The sequence below is a fragment of the Enhydra lutris genome, unplaced genomic scaffold (genome assembly GCF_002288905.1).
Source record: "Enhydra lutris kenyoni isolate GAN:26980312 unplaced genomic scaffold, ASM228890v2 scaffoldscaffold12, whole genome shotgun sequence".
NCBI classification, from domain to species: Eukaryota; Metazoa; Chordata; class Mammalia; order Carnivora; family Mustelidae; genus Enhydra; species Enhydra lutris.
In genome coordinates, this window is record NW_019154096.1 from 3,334 (window position 1) to 25,554 (window position 22,221).

The 22,221-nt window shown below is 45.6% G+C and overlaps 1 long non-coding RNA gene across 1 annotated transcript in view; it reads left to right on the plus strand.

The window, feature by feature from the left end:
- Positions 1-9,320, plus strand: part of LOC111145294 — an 11,062-nt gene extending 1,742 nt beyond the window's left edge. The window contains exons 2-3 of the long non-coding RNA XR_002640464.1: positions 459-653; positions 9,049-9,320. This is a non-coding gene — a long non-coding RNA (uncharacterized LOC111145294). The remainder of the gene's footprint in view (positions 1-458; positions 654-9,048) is intronic.
- Positions 9,321-22,221: the final 12,901 nt, after the last annotated feature.

The window sequence follows — 22,221 nt, forward strand, 5'->3', positions numbered from 1 at the left end:
GCCGAGCGGCTGGGAAGCATCCCGTCCTCCCCTAGGTCCCAGGCGCTCCTTGGACTCAATCACTTGGGACACCGTGACGGCACACTAACGTCTAGGCCGGAGGGCAGGGAAACGGGGCACAGAGGGTTCTGGGGAACACTCTCAGGTAGGTGTGTCTGCTCAATGGGATGTGAACCCAGGCCATCAGGCGTGCTCACGGCGCTCTGTTGCGTTTCTGTCCTGTCTCTGCTCCATATAAGCTGTTGCCCACAGAACCTATGGGTGTTGGAGGGGGCGGAATTCAGAGCACAGCACACGGCCATCTCTTCCTAAGTGCCACCAGGAGGGAGGAATGCCTGCTGGGCAGCTGGCGAGTAGGGGCAGGAGACGGATGGACTAGAAGCGAAGAATGTCCAATCCCCCTATGGGCTTTTGACATCAAGATGCTGACACTGCTCTCTATTTCTTGCGTCTCCCAGAAACCTGTGGAGAGCTTCTCCCTCAGTATTTGGAGCCACCCACAACCATGCCAGACCCTCCATGACCACCGAAGAAGAGAGTCCAGTTCTCCCTCCACAATAAGGTCTACTCCATTGAGGACACCAAGGAGGGTACCTTGGAGATTGACTCATTACGTTGATTGGAGATTTTTCTATAAAGATTTCTCTATAAAGGTATTGTTCTTTAAGTCATATAAACCAGAGTTCTAAGCCACCTCTTTGAATCACTCTTTCCTATGTAGATGTGAGATATCTGTTAGTAAACTTGGGCTTTGGGGTATTCTGTTTGTTTGTTTTTGCCTTGTTAATCTGTTATTGTACAGTGTCATCTGAGAGTCTATGATGAGTAGAAGAAAATTCTTTCTTCCCCTACAGTCAGTCCTGATTATGTGTGCGTGTGTTTACCTGATAAGCTCCTGGTCAAATGGCCTGTGGCATAACAACATCCTCTTTCTAGTGTCGATAGGGGTCAGTCTCGGAGTGCTGGGGTCTACATCCACTGTAGTATCTCTAATAAGTACAAAGTAAATTTTTCACTTTTTCTGCATGGAAAAAAGTCTCCCAAAGATATGTATTTGGGCATATTAAGTGTCACATGTCTGTTGACACGTTAAAAGTTTCTTCCTTGAAACAGTTGTCACAGATCAAGATGCCCCACTCACCAGTGACCATGACCTCCATCTAGATTACTACATTGGACATAGATTTACTTTGCTGTTTTCTCATGGCATCTCTTTTTTAAATTATTTTTTTATTCAAGTATAATTAACCCCGTGTCATATTAGTTACAGGTGTACAATATTTAATGATTGAATAATTCTCTACATTTTTCAGTGCTCATCAAGATAAATCAAGATAAATGTACCTTTAATTCCTTTCTCTATTTCACCCATAGCCCCTCCCATGTCCCATCTGGCAACCACTGTTTGTTCTTTGTATTTAAGAGTCTGGTTTTTGTTGTTTCTCTTTTTTCCTTTGTTTGTTTGTTGGTTTTGTTTCTTAAATTCCACATGGATGAAATTACATGGTATTTGTTTTTCCCTTCTTGATTTATTTCACTTAGCATTAGAATTAGAATCCTAGAGGCTTCTAGTTTCATCCATGTTGTTGCAAATGGCAAGACTTCATTCTCTTCTAAGGCTGAGTAATATTCCATTGTATATATATACCACTTTTCTTTATCCATTCATGTACCAAGGGACACTTAAGTTGCTTCCATATCTTGGCTATTGTAAAGAACACTGTGATAAATATAGAGGTGCATATATCCTTTTTAATTAGTGTTTTCATTTTCTTTCAGTAAATATCCAGTAGTAGGTCATATGATAATTCTGTTTTTAATTTTTTTGAGGAACCTCCATACTGTCTTCCACAGTGGCTACACCAAGTTGCATTCCTACCAACAGTGCTTGAAGGCTCCCTTTTCTTCACATCCTTGCCAGTGTTTCCTATTTCTTTTTCTTGTCTGATTACTGTGGCTAGGGCTTCCAGTGTTATGATGAATAAAAGGTGAAAGTGGACATCTTTGACTTGTTTCTGACCTTAGAAGGAAAGCTCTCAGTTTTTCACCATTGAATATCAAGTTAGCTATGGATTTTTCACATATGGCTTTATTATGTTGAGGTGGTCTCTCTGAACCTACGTTGTTAAGAGTTTTTATCATGAGTAGATGTTGTACTTTGTCCAATGCTTTTTCTACATCTATTGAGATAATCATATATTTTTATCTTTTCTCTTATTACTGTGGTGTATCATGTTGATTGATTTGCAAATATTGAACCAACCTTGTATCCCTAGAATAAATCCCACTTGATCGAGTGATTTTTTTTAATGTATTGCTTGGTTTGGTTTGTTAATATTTTGTTGAGGGTTTTTGCATCTATATTCATCAAAGATAATGGCTTGTAGTTCTCTTATCATTTTTTGGAGTATCTTTGTTGTCAGGGTAAATGCTGGCCTCAGAATGAATTTAGAAGTTTTCTTTCTTCTTCTATGTTTTCAGAATAGTTTGAGAAGAATAGATATTATCTCTTCTTTTTTTTTTTTTTTTTTTAAAGATTTTATTTATTTGTCAGAGAGAGAGAGAGCACACACAAGCAGGCAGAGAGGCAGGCAGAGAGAGAGGAGGAAGCAGGCTCCCTGTGAAGCAAGGAGCCCGATGTGGGACTTGATCCCAGGACCCCAGGATCATGACCCCAGCTGAAGGCAGCGGCTTAACCAACTGAGCCACCCAGGCTTCCCATATTATCTCTTCTTTAAATGTTTCATGGAATTTGCCTGTGAAGCCATTGGGTCCCAGACTTTTATTTGTTAGGAGTTTTGTGATTACTGATTTAATTTCATTGCTAATAATTGGTCTGTTTAAATTTTCTATTTCTTCCTGACTCAATTTGGAAGGTTGTATGATTTTAGGAATTTATCCATTTCTTCTAGGTTGTCCAATCTGTTGGCATATAATTTTTCATAGTATTCTCATAATATCGTGTATTGCTGTGGTGTGAGTGTTTATTTCTCCTTCATTTCTGATTTTATTTATTTGAGTCCTCTCTTTTTTTTTCTTGATAAATTTGGCTACAGTTTTATCAATTTTGTTTAATTTTTCAAAGAACTAGCTCTTAGTTTTATTGATCTGTTGTGTTGTTTTTTAAGTCTTCATTACATTTTTTTCTGCTCTAATCTTTATTTTATCTTTCCTTCTACTGGCTTTGAGTTTGGTTTGTTCTTCTTTTTCTAGCTCCTTTAGGTGTAAGGTTAGGTTGTTTCTTTGAGGTTTTTCTTTTTCTTTTTTTTTTTTTTTTTAAAGATTTTATTCATTTATTTGACAGAGAGAGAGATCACAAGTAGGCAGAGAGGCAGGCAGAGAGAGAAGGGGAAGCAGGCTCCCTGCTGAGCAGAGAGCCCGACACGGGGCTCGATCCCAGGCTCCCGAGATCATGACCTGAGCTGAAGGCAGAGGCCCAACCCACTGAGCCAGCCAGGCCCCTCTTTGAGGTTTTTCTTACTTCTTGAGGTAGGCTTGTATTGACATAATCTTACCTCTTAGAACAGCTTTTGCTGCATCCCCCAAATTTTGGACTGTTGTGTTTTCTTTTGCATATGTCTCCATGTATTTTTGATTTCCTCTTTGCTATCTTGGTTGAAAGAAATTGGTTAGTAGCAGCATGTTTTTTAGCCTCTATGTATTTGTGTCCTGTCCAGATTTTTTTTTCTTACAATTGATTTCTAGTTTCATACTATTTTGTTCAGAAAAGAAGCATGATGTAATTTCAATCTTTTTTAATTTATTGAGACTTGTTTTGCCTAACATGTGGTCAGTTCTGGAGAATGTTCCATGTGTGCTTGAAAAGAATATGTATTCTGCCATTTTTGAATGGAATATTATTCTGGATATATCTGTTAGGTCCATCTGGTCCAAATGCAAAACTACTGTTGCCTTCCTGATTTTTAGTCTGGATGATCTATCCATTGATGTAAGTGGGGTGTTAAAGTCCCTTACTATTATGTATTACTGTATTATTATGTATTACATTTTCTTCCTTTATGTCTGTTAGTAGTTGTTTTATATATTTAGGTGCTCCCATATTGGGTGCATAGATTTTTGTAATTGTTATATCTTCTTGTTGGACTGTAGTTACGTAATGTCCTTTATCTCTTACGACAAATAGACATCAAAGTCTATTTTGTCTGATATAAATATTGCTTTCTTTTTGCTTCCATTTTCACGATAAAGGTTTTCTCATCCCTTCATTTTCCATATGCATGTGTCTTTACGTCGAAGTGAGTTTCCTGTAGGCAGCACATAGATGGGTCTTACTTTCAGTCACTCTGCCTTTGCACTGGATCATTTAGTTCATTTACATTCACAGTGATTATTGATTGGTGTGTACTTGCTGCTGTTTTGTAACTTGCTCTATCATTTTTGTAGTTCTTCTCTGTTCCTTTCACCTCTCATTCTTTTCCTTTGTGATTTAATGGCTTTCTTTAGTGATATGTTGGATCTTTATTTTTTTGGTACATCTATTATAGGTGTTTGTTTGTGGTTGCCATTAGGTTCATATATAGCATCTTATGCATTTAACAGTCTATATTACATTGATGGTCACTTAAGTTTGAACACATTCTTAAAGCATTACATTTTTACTCCCCTTCTTATGTTTTTATGGTATCATACTTTACATTCTTCTATTCTGTGAATCCCTTGACTGATTTTATAGATACAATTGGTTTTACTGCTTTCATGTTTTATCCTTGGAAGTGGTATTGTAGATGATTAATCTACCTCTTTTATTAAGTTTGCATTTACCTGTGAATTTTTTCCTATCCTATCCTAACTTTATTACTCCTGATGATGGTCTTTTTTGTCCACACAAAGAATTCCCTTTAACATTTTGTATACCTGGCATAGTAGTCATGAACTCCTTTAACTTTTGTTTGTCTGGAGAACTCTTCATCTTTCTTTCCATTCTGAATGATAGCCTTGCTATAGGCAGAGTACTCTTGGTTGCAGGGCTTTTTTTTTTTTTTTTCTTTCAGCACTTTGAGTATATCATGCTACTTTTTCTAGCATGCAAAGTTTCTGCTGAAAACTCTGCTGAGCTTTATGGGGTTTCCCTTTATGTAATTTGTTTTCTTTTTTTCCTACTGCTTTTGAAACTCTATCACTACTTCTCATCATTTTAATTATTATGTGTCTTGGTGTGGATCCACTTGGGTTGATTTTGTTGGGGGTTCTCTGTGTGTCCTGGATCTGGATGTCTGTTTCCTTGCCAGATTCAGGAAGTTTTCAGTTATTATTTCTTCAAATAAATTTTCTGCACCCTTTTCTCTCTCTTCTCCTGGGATCCTTATAATCCAAATGTTATTACGCATGATGATGTCGCTGAGTTCTCTTAACCTATTCTCATTTTTTAAAAATTATTCTTTTCTCTTTTTGCTCTTCAGCTTGTTTGCTTTCCATTATCCTATCTTCCATCTCACTGATGTGTTCTTACACCTACTCTAATCTGCTTGATTCCCTCTAATGTATTTTTAATTTTGTCTCCGAGTTTTTTCATCTCTGATTTGTTCTTTTTAGTATTTTCTTTTTCTTTCTTTTTTTTTTTTTTTTTAGAGAGAGAGAGGGAGGGAGAGAGAGAAAGCATGAGTGGGGGTTGGGAAGGGCAGAGGGAGAGAGAATCTTAAGCAGGCTCCTTGCCCAACATGGAGCCCGAGGTGGGGCTTGATCTCATGATACTGAGATCATGACCTGAGCTGAAATCATGAATCAGACACTTAGCCCTACAGAGCCACCCAGGCACCCCACTTCTTTTCATATTTTCTATCTCTTTGTTTAAGTCTCACAGAGGTTCTCTACTCAAGTCCAGTGAGTGTCTTTTTTTTTTTTTTTTTTCTAGTGAGTATCTTTATGACCATTACTTTGAATTCTTAATCAGGCATGTTGCCTATCTTTGTTTCATTTAGCTCTTTCGCTATGGTTTTGTCCTGCTCTTTCATTTGGGACACATTCCTTTGTCTCCTTATTTTGTCCAGTTTTCTGTATTTACTTCCATGTGTTAGGAAAATCAGCTGTGTCTCTTGATCTTGTAAATAGTGGCCTTATGAAGAAGAGGTCCTGTGGTGCCTTGTAGCATAATATCACCTGGTCACCAGACCAGCATGCTTCAGGGGTGTCTCCTGTGCGGGTTGAGTGCACACTACTGTTATAGCTAGCCACGTTTGCCTTCAGTCCAATACTTCCAATGGCCCATTTTGCCTTTGTTAGGCCCACTGGGCAGGGTTTGGTCCCTGTGATGTTAGGGGGCCAGTCTGGGGTTCTGTAGGCTTGTAGTTGGGTAATGTCAGCAGCTAGACCAGATGCCTGTCCTCAGCCCATCTTCTGGGGCTGTAGTCCCACTGACTGCAGGGTAGTCTCCCTACATTGTCCATTAAGAGGTTTCTGTTGGTGGGCAGGCTGGTAGTCAGACCAGATGTCTGCCCCTAATCTGTTACTGGGACTACAGTAATACTGTTGTATGACTCTCCCCAGGGCAAGAGTCACTTTAGAGGGACACCTCTGAGTGATGTGATTTGGATGGGACAGATTCACAGAAGAACACTGCCCCAGGGCTGCAGTGTCAGCAAGATGGGTGAAGGGTATTCACACTGGTTTCCAGAAGTGTTGGTCTGTCTAGGTGGGGGCAAGGGATTGGATGGGGGAGAAATGGTCTCTGTCAGCTCTTTTGTTCTTGGAGAATCTCCCAAAGATCTCTTCCCCCTCAGCACACATTCTGAGGTTAGCAACTATTCACATACACCACAGGTGCTTTTCAAACTGCTGCTGCTACTGCAGTATCTTGGTGGAGTTGTTTGTTAGGCTTTTTCTTTAAGGGGGAGCACTCAGTTTCCGATCACCCTCCAGGTTTTCCAGAGCTAAGCCCCTAATTTTGAAAGTATCCAGAGTTAAGCCCTGCTGATTGTAAAAACTTGAAAAGTTAAGCCCCACCGGTTTTGAAAACCAGTGGTGATGGCGACTTGTCTTCCTGGCGTAGGTCACCTGTATCTGTGATGCCTGGTGAGGAGTCTCCTCCTCAGATGTCTCCAAGCTTGTGTCCCTCCTGTTTGTGGTCAGCACCGTCAGGAGTTTGGTTCCCAACATGTCTTACCCCTCCTACCATTCTCACTTCTTTCTACAATTAACCATGGAAAGTCTGTTCTGTCAGGTCATTTTCTGAGTTGGTTCAGCTGATGTGAGTGTTATCTAGATGTGTCTGTGGGTTGAGATGAACGTAGGAGCCTCCTACTCCACCATCTTCCTCAGTCCTCCTTATGGCATCTCTTTTTTTTCTTTGTAGAAGTTACTACAACATGTAATGAGATGCTCATTTAATTATCAGCCTGTTTCTCCCAATAGAACATAAACCCACAGAGGTCAGGGACCATGTGCATTTTGTTCACCAGAGACTTAAAACATATTTGTTGAATGAATGCTATAGTGACTTCCGTTATCTGCAGACTCCGAGGCCCAACCGTGTATGTAGTGATGACGGCCTCAAACTAGAAATCAGAGAACCAGACCCCCAGTTCAGGCTTAGCGTGTTGAGTGATCAGTCCACAAACTCTTTCTTGGCCTCTGTTTTTCACTTGCAGAGCAATGACAATGTTTTCAGTCCCACATATTCTTAAAGGAGGTTAGGTAAAGGTGGGATAATTTTCCATTTACCTTGTTGTTAAAATTAAAGCCTGATATGAACATGATGAATGACAGGTCCCCTTGGCCGGGCGCAGGAGTGGTTCATGTCTGACTTTTATTTATTTATTTATTTATTTATTTATTTATTTTTTTTAAAGATTTTATTTATTTATTTGACAGAGATCACAAGTAGGCAGAGGCAGGCAGAGAGAGAGGAAGGGAAGCAGGCTCCCTGCTGAGCAGAGAGCCCGATGCGGGGCTCGATCCCAGGACCCTGGGACCATGACCTGAGCTGAAGGCAGAGGCTTTAACCCATTGAGCCACCCAGGCGCCCCTGACTTTTTTTTAAACTTAACTTTTGTGAATAGGCCATATAGACACATGGTTCCAAAAAAAAAAAAAAAAAAAAAAAAACCCATAAAAATAGAGGCCCCTGGGTGACACCATTGGTTAAGTGTCTGAATTTTGATTTCGGCATGTGTCCCGATCTAGGGTCGTGAGATTGAGCCCCACATTGTGCTTCAAACTCAGCACGGAGCCTGCTTGAGGTTCTCTCTCCCTCTCCCTCTGCCTGTCCCACTCGTGTTCTCTCTCCACTAAGATAAATAAATAAATCTTTTTAAAAACATCAAAATATACAAAAAGACATGCAGTGACAATCCTCCACTCCTCTGTCCCTATCTTCCCAGTCCCACTCTCAGCTAACCATTACTGCTGGTTTGTTTTGTAGCATTTGAGAGGTTTTTTTCTTTTTTTAATCCATATACAAGAAATTTTCCCCCCACAGGAATATGTCTTATACCTGCAAGTTTTCCAACTACCTTGCTCTGTGCCCAATACTGAGTAAGGCTTCAGTAGATGTCTGTTGATGAAATTAACTAGTAGGTATTTTAACACAGATCGGGCAAGAAAGTACATGACTTTGTCGTGTGTTTTAAGGACGGTGATGTGCTGGATATGGACTGTTGCAAAGAAGAGTCCGCCAGCATCTTTCCTGCTCTGTTCAAGACCACCTCCTCCATCTGGGCCTTTGTTTGCTTTGTTTTGCTTTTTGTCTTTGTTTTTTAATGGAGCTAAGCACTTTATTGGGAAATCTTGATTCATTGATTGTTACAAAGATAAAATTAGTCACTTCATGAAAAGGCCTTGGAACAGTGTCTGGCACAAAGCTAGAACCCAGTGGGTCCTAGAAATTAATATCGTGTGCACTATTACCTCCTAGCCAGGACTCACTTCAAATCACCTATTAATCCTATCCACCCAGAATTCAGATGTGGAAGTCCTAACCCCTACTGCCTCAGAGTGTGACTGTATGTGGAGATGGGATCTTTAAGGAGGTAATTAAGGTAAAATGAGGTCATATGGGTTGGTCCTAATCCAAAATGACTGGTGTCCTTACAGGAAAAGATTGGGACACAGACTCACACAGAGGAAGACCATGTAACAACACAGGGAAGTGGCCGTCCATGGGCCCAAAGAGAGGCCTCAGAAGAAACCAAACCTGCGGACACCTTGATCTTGGACTTTCAGTCTCCAGAAATGTGAAATCGTGAATTTCTATTGTTGAAGCCCCCTACTCCGCGGGACTTTGCACTGGCAGCCCTGCGAGACTCACACACCTTGCTCAGCCCCTCATTTCCCAAACACATTAAACTAGAGAAGTTTCCTTGTTTTTTTGTTTTTAAAGATTCCATTCATTTATTTATTTGACAGAGAGAGACACAGCAAAAGGGAATACAAGCAGGGGGAGTGGGAGAGGGAGAAGCAGGCTCCCTGCTGAGCACGGGCCCGATGCGGGGCTGGATCCCAGGACACTGGGATCATGACCTGAACTGAAGGCAAAGCCTTAATGACTGAGTCTCCCAGGCGCCCCAGAGAAGTTTCCTTCTTTTGTCACCTGTGAAGGAGTTTCTGTCCAGAAGGGGGGGCAAGAGGAATATGAACCCCAAGGTGGGCCGCAGGGCATCTGCCCCAGGAGCCCTCCAGCTGTGCCTGGGGATGGAAACCTGTTTCCTGGCCAGCTCTTTGCAGGAGTGTGGGCAGAGCTGAGCAGTCACATGCCTGCTGTGGGGAGAAGCTGACCCTCCAGGAGGAGACAGAGAGCAGACACCTCCAGGGGTCCCACCCAGGGTCCTGCCTTCACCCCAACCCCTCCAGCGCCAGCTCCACCTCTGCCTCCCTGAGCTTTGATTCCTTGGCGAATCCATCCCGCTTCTGTAGTAAGTTCACGGGAGGTGGTTTGTGACATTTGCCGCTTAGAAGGTCCTAATACAGTCTCTACGGAGTAAGATCCTAACTCTGGGCGGCTTCCGTGCACGGCTGCTGGCCAGGCTCCTCCCTTTCACTGCGGCCCCGCCCTCATGCAGAAATGCTCTGGGGACTGGGGAAGGGCCGGGGGAGGGGTCCTCTCTCAGCTCTGAGCCTCCAGACAGGCCTGCACCCAGAATAGGCACGCTCAGCCCTGCAGTGCTTGTTAGCACCCACCAGGCCTCCCCTGCTGGTGACTCCTCTCAGGTGCCCCACCACCCCCAGAGATGGAACCTCCCTTCTCGGAGCTTCCCTGGTCACGTGGTGCACATGCGTGTCTTGGCCCTGCGCTCCTCAAGGCCAAGGCCTGGGCTAACTAGTTCTGCCTTCTCAGAACCTGCCGCGGTGCCTGCTGCCTGGGGTGCAGGCGATCAGCGGGGGAGTCTGTGTGGCTCCCAGCTGGCCCTCGGCTCGCCAAGATGCATCCTACTGGCCAGCATCGGATCTCTTACTACTTGCTGTTTGCAGCGTCAAGTGGGATCGAAACCTCGGCCAAGCCTGTGAAGCAGCTCATAGTTAAAATGCCATTGCCGAGTGCTCACATGAGCAGGTCTCACTGGAGCGCAACAGAACAGGCTGCGCCGGGCCCTGGGGCTCGCCACCCTTGCGGGGCTGACCAGAGTCCAGCAGATGGCTACATATTAAAGGACAGCAGGTCAGGTGGGGGTCAGTTACAGTTTATAAAGTCACCTGCCCCAGTGGCCCAAGGCATTGGCTGTGGTCTCATCCTGGACGGGTGGGGGTGGGGGAGGGGGGTGGGGGGTCATCACCGTGCTTTGGGGCAGCATTGTGCCTGACTCAGAGCTAGACACGAGGCTTCCTAGTCCAGCACTGCCCTCAGGGAGCTGTGTGCCTTCAGGGAAGTCTCGTAACCTCTCTGAGCCTTTCATCACCATTGGCCAGAGAGCACAGCATGTTAAATGAATGGGGATATGCTTAGGAATGCGTGAAATACTATCCTTGAAAAGGTTTTCTTCTAACACCTTAGAGATGATTGTTGTTGGTTTGTTTGCCTGTTTGCTTTTCCTCAAGCATATTTACTTCCAGTCCTTGGCCCTTGTCCCCCAACCTTCTCACGCTCCAGCCTCCTCTGGGGGATCCCAAACCTGTTTCCTGTCCCTCCTCACAGCCCATGCCACCTGCCGTATCCGATCCCTTTTCTCTTCTGTCCACCAAACCTCTCTTTTTCCGTGCACTCCTGGTTCTTCCTTGTCCCCTCAGCCCTCCCCAGTGCTGCACTTCCTTCTCTTTCCATCTTAAACTCGTGATTCTCAGCCCCGGAGATGAGGCATCACACGGTCTCCAAGTAACCGCTCATTTCAGGGCACGTGCGGCTGAGTCACTTGCCCTGCAGGGGAGTGAGATCAGAGGGGACGGATCAGCCTACTCCCCTCACCGCCAATGATCCCCCATCACCGTCGCAGGACCATCAGTAGCAGCACTGTTCCCTGCCCCCAGATGGTGGAATCTTCCAGATACAGGGCTAAAGGCTCATATGCATATTTTATTTCACTTTTTCACAATCCACGGTGGGTGGATCACCTCGTCACCTAGTTTGGACACCAAGAACCAGGGTTATCAGCAAGGTTGTGTGTAAAGCAGTGAGGCACAGTCCCTGTCGGTTCCACCTGGGGCCCAGAGGGACCCATTTCTGACCCATTTCAAGCACCTTAGCACTGGGCTTGCCAATGGCCTACCACCTCTTTTGGGGCTTCTGCGAGCTCCAGGAAGCCACCTGGCTCAGCCGTCTGCTCAGCGGGCTGATGGGGGGCTCAGGCCGCGTGCCCTTTGGAGGAAGGCTCTCAGCTACCTTATCGCAGGAGACTGTCCAGAAGCTTGGTTGTTGAGTCTGTGCACGCAGAAAGCCGCCAGTGTCCCCTGACCCGAATGTGCTGAGGCAGCACGGTGTGGCCCAGCCAGGGCCGAAGAGGTTGTGGCGTGGCTTTGTGCTCTTCCTGTGGGCAGAGGGGAGTGGCTTAGCCACCCTCTAGATCCTTCGTTTAGCTGGTGCTATGAACCGAATTAGGTCTCTCCCAAAATTCATGTGACAAAAGACGCACCCCCATGGGATTGTATTTGGAGTTGGGGCCCTTGGGAGATAATTGGGTCAGGAGAGGTGATGAGGCTGGGGCCCTCGTGGTGGGATTAGTGTCCTTGTAAGAAGCAGCGCCAGAGAGCTCACCTCCACTCCCATGTGTGGAGACACAGCAAGCCAGTGACTGGGGAGAATCCTCGCCAGGACCCCCGGTGCCGGCATCCTGGTCCTGGACTCCCAGCCTCTAGAGCTTCAAGAAAATGCCTTTCTGTCGTGTAAGCCACATGGCCTGTGTTACTTCGTTATGGCAGCCCAAGCCAACTCCTACATTTAGTTTCCTTATTCTCAGGGCAGTACAGGGGTCAGCATGATTGCTGTGGGATTATTATCCTCGGTGTGGCTTCACATTTGGGGAGCACCATGGACAAGCATTTGGCTGTGGATCTGCTACTAAAGCCTCTGCCCCACGTTTAAATTCTCTGTCTCCTCTAGAAGCGTGGGTCTGTTCCCAGGGCATCTATCTGCTGAAATCCTACCAGCCCTGACCACGTGGACCGCCAGGAACCCCACCCCGCCCTCCGCAGGGTCCCTAAGTTTGCCTATTTTCCTTCTGTTTCTCTCCCTGTTGGCCTGGTCTCCAGATTGCATGGTGGTGGAGGCTGCTCCCTGGCACTGTGGGCAGGGAGCGCATTCTTCCCTTTCCAAGTACAAAGCTTCACTGTGCCCAGCTTCACAGAAAAAATGCAAATGAAGCTCCGGGTGTGGCCAAGCTTTGGGGCCCCAAGTGCTGACCTGCGTTTTTTTCCTGCTGTGGCCTTTGTTCTCCCTTGCAGCAGATGGGACTTATAATATAATATAAAAAGAACTTAAACTTTTCATAGCCCCTGACAGGGCCATCACCACCCACTGGGTTATGAGAGCCATTGATTCAGACTCCTTAACGCTCAGCACTGCCCAGGAGACCTGGACATGCCCCAAAAACTGTGAACCATAAGTGAGAGCAAGCTCATTGATGTTTTCCCAACCGGGCAGGAATCCTCAACATCGACATAACTCCCGTTAACTAGCTGTGAAGTCACAGTTCGTCTGACCTTCAGTAATAAAACCGGTATCCGATTAATCGTGCTAGAGAAAAGAATGACCTTTCTTCTGTCTGCACAGACGATGTCACTGCAGAGTCTTCCGTGAAGAGGTGCAGGCAGCCGGAAAATAGAGGGAAGAAAGTGTGTGGAAATGCCTCAGACAATTCATTAGTAAAATCGCTGCATTCTTCCTCTGGATTTTGTAATATTTGTGGGACTGCTCAGCTTCTTAAACTTTAACTAATTTTTGTACTTGTAGTTTTGTTTTTCTTTCCTTAAAGAAGGTCTCCCAACAGCAAGGAAGCTTCAGGACCCGTGAAACCCAGCTCCAGCCCGGCCTCTGAAACTTTTTCCGAATGACTTGGGACGCACACGCTTCACCTTCCTTCCTTCTGCCCTGTGCCGTGGCCAGAAGCCAGCCTTTCTGCCGAACAGATTCCAGCTACTCTCAGTGGCTAACCCTGTGCACGCCCGGGAGACCTGGGGTATAATTTTAACAACTAATTTTCCCTGCTGTGCATGAACCTTCTACCCCTGAATAAGATATGGTTCTTCTCAGGCCCTGAGACATTATGAAATGCCACAGATGGACTCGACTTTCTCTGCCCAGAGGAAAGCACCGCATTTTCTAGAGACAATAATGGGATATGAAGAAGGATGGGGGGCAGTGGAAGGCTGCTTAAGCGACTTTCCAAGAAATCCTGGAAAGAACTGGATTTTTTCCCCCGAAACTTGAGCAAACCACTGAAAATTACTTCCCTGGAGCAGGGTATGCTTTTGGGTTTTCAACAGTAGTTACCTTTTCATTTTGTTTTCAGGCAAGTAGGCAATATTCTATGCTCTTGACCTCTGTGGGCCCCAATTTGTACTAAATCCTTTTTTCCCCCCAGATCCACTTAATATCAAACTTTTAATGAGATGATTGAATTATGAAAAGGGCACTTCTGAGCAACCCTTAGGAGGGCTGTACTTTCTGTCTGTTTGCTTAGAAACTGGTTAAGCATTGTCCTAGATCTGGAGTTTGTTACCCATAACCCCACTGTGGCTACCTGACTGAGTTAAAATCTGATATGCTTCCTACTGGGGGGGGGGGCGGGAAATGAAACTTTTTTTTTTTTTTTAAAGGATTTTATAATTTATTTGTCAGAGAGTGCACAAGAAGGGGGAGCAGCAGGCGGAGGGAGAAGCAGGCTCCCCACTGGGCAGGGAGCTGATGTGGGACTCCATCCTATGACCCTGAGATCCTGACCTGAGCCTAGACCAAGAGTTGAATGCCCAACCAACTGAGCAGCCCAGGCGCTCCGCTAGTCTTTTAATTTAGGAATTACAACCATGAGGGAAAAAAAATAGGTGTGTAAGTCATTCATATTTCACAACAGGTAAGATTTATTTGTTGAAATAGGAAGTTTTGCCCCAGAGTAATCTGAGCCAGCGAAACCCTTCTCACTCACACTACTTCACCTGCTCCCCCTTGAATCTCTCAGCATTCCCGAAATCTTTGAAACCCTTAGCGTTGAAAGTTTAAGACTGCTGTTTAGACCAAAACCCCCACAAGAAATGGCTACAAACAGAAAGGGCAGCCAGCGGGTCAGTGGCTCGTCTGATCACGAATCAAACATCTACTACGTGCTGGTCACGAAAACGAGGTGATCATCGTTAGGCTTTTTTGTCGGTTTCGGTCGGCAAAGCAGTCCCAACCTATCCTCGCTGAGAGCAGAAGAGGAATCTTTCAGGAGTGGGATCTGGCAAGCCACGTGACACAAAGTTTTTAGGGGTTGAATTTTTAAAATGTAAACCAGCAGTAAATCTGGGGCAAGTGGGACTGTTGAGAGGTTTTGTCTAACAACCTACACCTATGAATATTGATAAGTGGCTGTCGCCGGGGTGAGGGGGGCGCACGCCTCCTTCCGCTGACTTCTTCCCCCATGAGTGTAGGCCTTCTGGGCGCCTTTATTAATATCCTAGATGGAGCAGGCTCTGGGGGTTGTGTGGTTTCTAATTATCCTACATTTCTGCAGAGGAATCAGCATGGAATAGGGTGCCTGTCCTACTGACTAGGATAGGGTGCTTTTCCCCAGGAGAGCACCAGCAAAGATCTGTTTATCTAAATGAGCTCCTTCTTGCCTTGGAAGTCTGAGTCCTCTGGACAGATGCATTTTAGGGGGCATGGAGCATGGGGAGGGTATGCAAAGTCCTGCAGGGTGGGCACACTGTGGTCTGCAGGCCCAGGGCACTTGTGCAACTGGCGGGGGAGATCCTGGATAGCTGTACCCTCAGTTGGGACAGGAAGTTCAAAGCTGGGAGAGATGCCTCATGGCAGCAGGACTTCAGCAACCAATCAAGGGGCAAACAGATTTCCTTCTTTGGATGCTTTCTTCTCACCCTTTAATATTTGAACGAATTCTGAGGACAGCTGGCAGATAATTTTTTTAAATGATGACGTCATGCAAATGTTATATCTGTTTCCCCAAAAGTCGATTCTGAACTTTTTTTTTTTTTTAAGATTCTTATTTATTTATTTGACAGGCAGAAATCACAAGGAGGCAGAGAGGCAGGCAGAGAGATAGGGAGAAGCAGGCTCCCTGACACGGGGCTTGATCCAAGGACCCTGGGATCACGACCTGAGCCAAAAGCAGAGGCTTTAACCCACTGAGCCACCCAGGCGCCCCTCGATTGTAAACTTTTAACCATGTGGAGATGATCATCTGGGAAGGTCTATTACAATGCAGGAAGATCTCTGTCTCCACGTTGGCCCAGCAGCGTCTGAACTCCCTTCCCACATTGGGGAACTTCCTACATTAGGAAGTAGGAGTTCCCACCATAGACAGTGAAGATGCTAGATGCTTATGTTTCCAGCCACTATGGCTGCTAGGATATGGGAACTTGGTCTGGGTTCTGCCAATCAGATGGCCTTGCCCCAGACTTTGCACTGAAAGTTCTTGATTCAGAGAAGTGTGAACTTCATCCTCTTACTCTAGAGAGAGATTCCCTTGCCCAACATCCTTTACAACTCCTTTCCCTCACCTGCCCCTACTATAGAGCTCGGTCATGCCAGAGGTGTGTTTTCTCAGTTCCCTTTGCATCACTAGAGGAGTGTATGACACACTACAGGTGGAGGTCTGTCTTGAGATCTCTGGGAAAAAAACTCTCGTCTTCCTGCTATGGAAGTCACCCTTTCTGTCTTCTCCCGATTTCTGCCTTGGCCATGAATGTCTTATCTAGGGCTGCAGCAGCCATGTGGCCACCACGAGGGCACAGCACTGAGGAGCTGTCAGAGCCGGTGTGCCGCGGGTGGTAGAGAGATCAGAAGAGCCAGAGTCCTCAGCAGATTTCTTGGACAGTCGAATCCACGTTTGGCAGCAACTGACTTCTAGATATGGGAGAAAAAGAAGCACTTCTTTTTAACCTATTTATTAGCCAGGTCTTCTGTTCTCTGCAACTATTTTCATTCCCAGCAGAAACAGGCAGTTCTCAGTGTCCAGCGCTGGTGCAGTCTGCAAAGTACCGCATGAGAGCCGGTGGTGGTAGTACTCGGCTGTTCCGCAGCATGGTTTTGGGCATCATTCCTCTCTCGTAGCCTCCACATTCCACATTCCTGCAGAAGTCCGGAAGATCTTGTAAGCCACGTAATGCACTTTTTGATACATTCTTTTTCTGCTTAAACTAACCAATGTTAATAAAAAATTAAAAAGATGAGATCTTAACATGGGTCCTGATCCAATATGATGGCGACCACATAAAAGGAGGAAAATTGTACAGAGATGCCCAACTATTTCTATTGCTTGCAACCAAGAACCCTGAGAAATACAGAAACTGACACCAAGAGGGCTGGCCGCAACACCCCCTCAGGAAATGGGGGAGAAATGAGCTTGATTATCTAGCCTTGTTGGATTTAATGACGGTGAAAATTCAAGTCATATTAAGACCGCTCATGCACAAATGAGTACTTGCGGTTGCTTGTAGCAATCACCCAGTACAATGAAGGTCCCACTGAAGTTAGGGCATTGAGAAGCCTAGTGGTTGCTTCCAGAGCACAGCATGAGGGCACAAAGAAGTCACAAACTGTGGGGTAGAGTGGTTGATCCCAATGGCTGGAAAGATTAAGTGGCGAATGACCAAGTCTTAAATGATAGTTCAAGGCACAGTCTGAAAACAAGGGGCTTTCAATGATTACTGAAAGAATATCTTATCTTTTGCAACAGCATCTGAAACCAAAAGGCAGATGTTGTGGGTTCCTGATTCACAACATCTGTTAGAGTCACAGCCTCCTCTCATCTCTCACTGGTGGTGAGGGGACTGATTGGAACGAGTGGGAATGGGACACATGGGACTGAGGACTCATAGTGGACAAATCTTTCCTTATGTTAGGAAGTAGCTCCTTCTCCCTATTGTTCTTCACTTGCTTGAAGACCTATAATGTTACATTGCCAGTGGGCGGGGGTGGGGGGAGGGGGGGTCCAAGTCCCTTTGTATCTCCTCTCTTCTCATTGTCTTGGTCTCACTGGTCTTCAGACCAAAACCAGAGCTAAATGTCAACATGTCCCTCATGTTATAAAGCCAAATCTAGATGGGGGGAGATTTACACACCAAAGTAAGTGCAAGATTTTGGTCTTTATATTGGCGAAAGGCTTGGGGATACATGTGCGAATCAATCCTGAGCGTGGTAAACCAGGGAGGGAGGAACGGGATGTTTCTTTCCCAAGGGATTCTAGCTCAGTGAGCTTCCTGGAGCAGGGGGAGTGGTTCTGTTTGCTTGCTTACTTGGTAGAGTGAAACCTGGTGGCCCCCACCAAGAGAAGTTGAAATGCATGAATTCCTTTGGCCTAATGGAGAAGCAGGACCCAAGGAAATAGGAATGCCAGTGTGGCTATATTGTGTATGACCCATTCACCCGTCCCCTAACTCGGTTCCCTGAGAGGGGCCGGAAAGATGCTCCTTTCATCAAGGCATTAAGAAATCTACTGGTGAGGGAAATGCCACCATCTCTCAGAAGTATTGTTATGGTTGGTTCATGTACACAAGGGATGCTGTTGAGAGCTGCCAGAGTTCAAAAGACTCCCTCACATTTGCCAGGATTCCAGGTGCCAGAGGTCAGTGGTGGCACAACCACTGGGAGAGGCAAGGTCATCTCAGTGGAAGGCATGCTAACTGTCACCATTCTCAAGGCCAGTCTGGAAATCAGAATTGTCTGCACATCAGATATCTTAGGCAGAAACTAGTTGATCATGAGCCCTAGCACCAAAATAGATGGGTGGTTCTCTGTGGCCTTATATAATCCATATAACAGAAGCAAACCAAAATGCTCCAGATCTGACAAGTCCTCAACAGACAGCTTGTATCCCTATGCAATTCTTAGGCCTGACCTTGAATGCTACAGGAGTAGTAGCTTCCTACCACGTCTACATTTAACTGTCCAGTTGATGTAGAAGATGGACAGGTCTTGGAGAGTGACAGTGGTTAACATAAGCTTATAAGGTGGTAACTTTGTACAACAAATCCACACAGCCCATGGAGGAAATGCTCTTTCTCATTTCCTATTAAGCAAAGAACTCCACATGCAGCGTTGTCTCATCTGGCAAGGACGGCTGCCCATCTCGTTTCAGAGTTATATCAACTCTGATTCCATGCTACAATTTGGTCTATCGAAGTTGTAATCATCTCACCATTCTCGAGGACATCACAGTGACCACAGTGACTACTACATTGATGATATTGTGCTTGAGGACCTAAAGAGCACGCATCCTAGTTATTCTAGATATGTTAATAAGAAACATGCACATCATAGTGTGGGATCTAAGTTTCATGAGCCTCCAGGGTCCTGTGACCTTAGGAGACAATTTGAGAGAGTCTAGCGATCTAGGTAGGTTAAGATAGCTTCTCCAAAGCAAAGGAGGAGCTGTTGTACCTCACACAACCTCCCACAGGAAAAAGAGAGACAATGCTTCAAAGTTTCCTGTGGAAGCAACATTTGTCACATTAGGTGTGCTTCTCTGATCCACTTACTGGGTGACTCAGAGGGAGCTAATTTTGAGGAATGGCCCAGAGACAGAGAAGACTGTCCATCTTGTTTGGGGCACAGTGCAGTCTGCTCTGTCACCTTTGGCTCAGTGGATCCAATGGTGCTCTGAGCGTCAATGGTGATTGGAAGCATGTGTGGGACTTGTGACAAGCCCTATTAGGAGAATCACAGTGTCAACGCTCAGTGTTTTGGGAAAAAACCCCTGGCTTCTTTCTCAAGTGACTCTTTTCCTTTTGAGCAAAGTATTTGGCTTGTTCCTGGGCCATGGAAGAAGCCGAATGCCTCTCAAGAAAGTCCGTTTGCCATGCAGTTTGAGCTGCCCGTCTGGAGCCTGCTGTTATTTTGATCCGTCAAGACATCAAGTTAGGTCACCAAAAGACCCAGTGACACTAGAGACTCTCAATGTTCAAGATGACAGGTTAACTTGTCCCGTGGGTGTTAAGTCAGCGTCTCTCCCCAGCTAACCCATTGCTTATTCAGTGAGTCGTGGACACATGGACCACGTAGGTATAGACTGAAATTATCTAGGTTTCTAACAACTTAGACTTCCCCTGCCAAGGCCAATCTAGCTTCTTTCCTGCATCACAAACCAACTGTGAGTGTTCTGAAAGGTACCAAAGTCAGAGGAGGTCCTACACAGCCACCTGGAAGCCGAGTACACAGACTTCTTTACTCATGGAGGGGATCAGTGATTTGTCTTCACGGGAATAGACAATGCTTCTGAACTTGGATTTACTGCCTTTGCCCACCATGCCTGTGCTGTCCTGCTCAGGCTTTCTGAGCACTCGTCATCATGGTACTCCAAAAAAAATGAACATACACAGATCCCTCAGATGTGAGGATTATTTCCGGATTAGCTGAGATGGTTAATAAAAGAAAATGAAGATTTTATAACATGCATTTAAGAGAGGAGTCCTAGGGGTACCTGGGTGGCTCAGTCAGTTAATCGGCTGCATATAGCTCAGGGCATGATTCCAGGGTCCTGGGATTGAGCCCTGCATCGGGCTCCCTGCTCAGCAGAGAGCTTGCCTCTCCCTCTCTGTCTGCCTGCTGCTCTGCCTACTTGTGCTCTATCTCTCTGTCAAATAAATAAAATCTTTTAAAAAAAAGAGAGGAGTCCTAAATTGATATAGTTTTATAACACTTATAGTCTTGTGACCACTTGCAAAAATAAGGTCTCTAACTTCTACTTATGTTTTCTTTCTTGCTGTGTCATATGTATATTTATGTGTATTTTAACTAATTCCTTTTTTACTTTTTCTTCTGTTTATATAGGATAAGTTAGTAATAGATAATCTAGAAGATCAGAATATTGAGACGGGGTCGTGGCAGAATTAAAGGAGGAATGACTATAACCCACGGGTCCTGGACTTCAAGCTGGACACAGAAAATGATCCTTCAGTGTGACCCCTTTGTGGGGAGGAGTGAAGGTATTTTGCAAGTGTACAAAGTATGTTGCATTATATTAAGAGGAAGCATTTTCAGTGGTTTTTATTTCCAGATATGTCAGAATAGTAAAAAACACATTTGATGCTGGTAAAGACGGCTAGTTCCTTCCCAAATGGAGTCTCCTCTTTGTCCATAATAACAGAACTTTGACTTTTAGCCATATGGAATAAAAACTACATTTCCTAATCTCTCTTGCAGTTGTCTCATTAGGGTAACTAAGTTCTAACAATGAGTTGAAAGTAGATGCTTTCTGTGGTATTTCTGGGAAGGCTGGCTCCATAAACAGGAAGGGACAAGTGCCTGCTAGTTCTCTCCTGTCTTTCCTAATGCCAGCCCTGGAGGTGGATGTAATGGTTGGAGAGGCAGCAGCCATCTTGGATCGTAAGGTAGTGTTTTGAATAGAGGTTTTACAGATGAGGAAAAGTATCACAGCCCGAGACTCTGATGACAAATTACATTCTTTCAGCATAAGAAAACATAAACAGATATTTTTTTGAATGCCCAGGCAAGCACAGGGAAGACACTGGTAAACAAGGCATAGTTTCTAGCCTAAGGAAACTTACAAACAAGTCCAGCGGCAGGCCAATTATGCAAGGTTGCTTGGTGAGCACATAGGTGCTCTGACCTAATCCTGAGCAGATGGTGGGCGGTGAAGTCTGGGAAAACTTTATGGAGGAAGCAACCTCCTTATAAATGAATAGTATTTGGCCAGTTGTTGGAGGAAGGGGTGGAAAGAATTTTCCAGGTGTAGGGGAGTTAAGGGGTGTTTAATACTCTGTAACACCTCTTAAGAGAGACAAGTCAGGGAGGTGAGCTAGGGTAGGAATGTGGACTGTATTCTCCAGAAGATGAGGGGCAAGCAAAAGGAATTAAGCGTGGAAATGACAAAGAAAAGAAAAAAGATCACTCCAACTGCCCTGTGCAGAAGGGACCAAGGTCAGAGGTGGGGGCACTGTTTTCTCTCCGCGATGGAAAGAGAAAGAGGAAGGAGAAAAGGAGCTTGACACCAAAGGCACACTTGGCCTTGACAAAGCACCTGAAATGGATTGGCAAAGTGTAAACACTAATTTGGAGGAAACATAGAGCTGGATCCAGGGTCCACGGGGCCGGTTCAGAAAAAAATATACAATTAGGCACGAAGCTGACTATAAAGATGAAAAAAGGAGTCACAAGGAATTACCGGAGCCTTGCAGACAGGGCCTCTTTCCTCTGTCCAGACTCCCTTCCAGAGGTCAGCCTGGCATCCCTTCTCTACCCCGGGCACTCCCCAACTCCAAGCCCCGCAGACGTCCTGGGGCGTCCAGCAAGTCAAGTTTTCCGTCTGGGAGGAGCGACCCTCTCCGGGGTGGCAAAAGAGCGGCCGTGGGGTCTGGCTGGCCGGGCTGGCTTGGAGCAGGAGCCCGTGAGCGCAAAGCGGTCGCGCTTCACCCGGAGTCCTGCGGCCTCAGGGGCTCCAGCCCAGCGCTCGCCGCACTATCGCGCTGCCGGGAGGGGTGCAGCTGGCACGGCGGGTCTCCGGGGAGGACTGCCCTGTCCCCCCGTAGACGGAGCCGGAGCCCCAGGAACCAGTTCGCTCGCTCCGGCGTGCGCGACCCCACAAACACGGGCTTTCGTGCAGGGCACTTCTGGATTTAGAGTCCGCGGAAAAACGCCGGCCCTTCACAGCCGGTTTTACTTTTAAT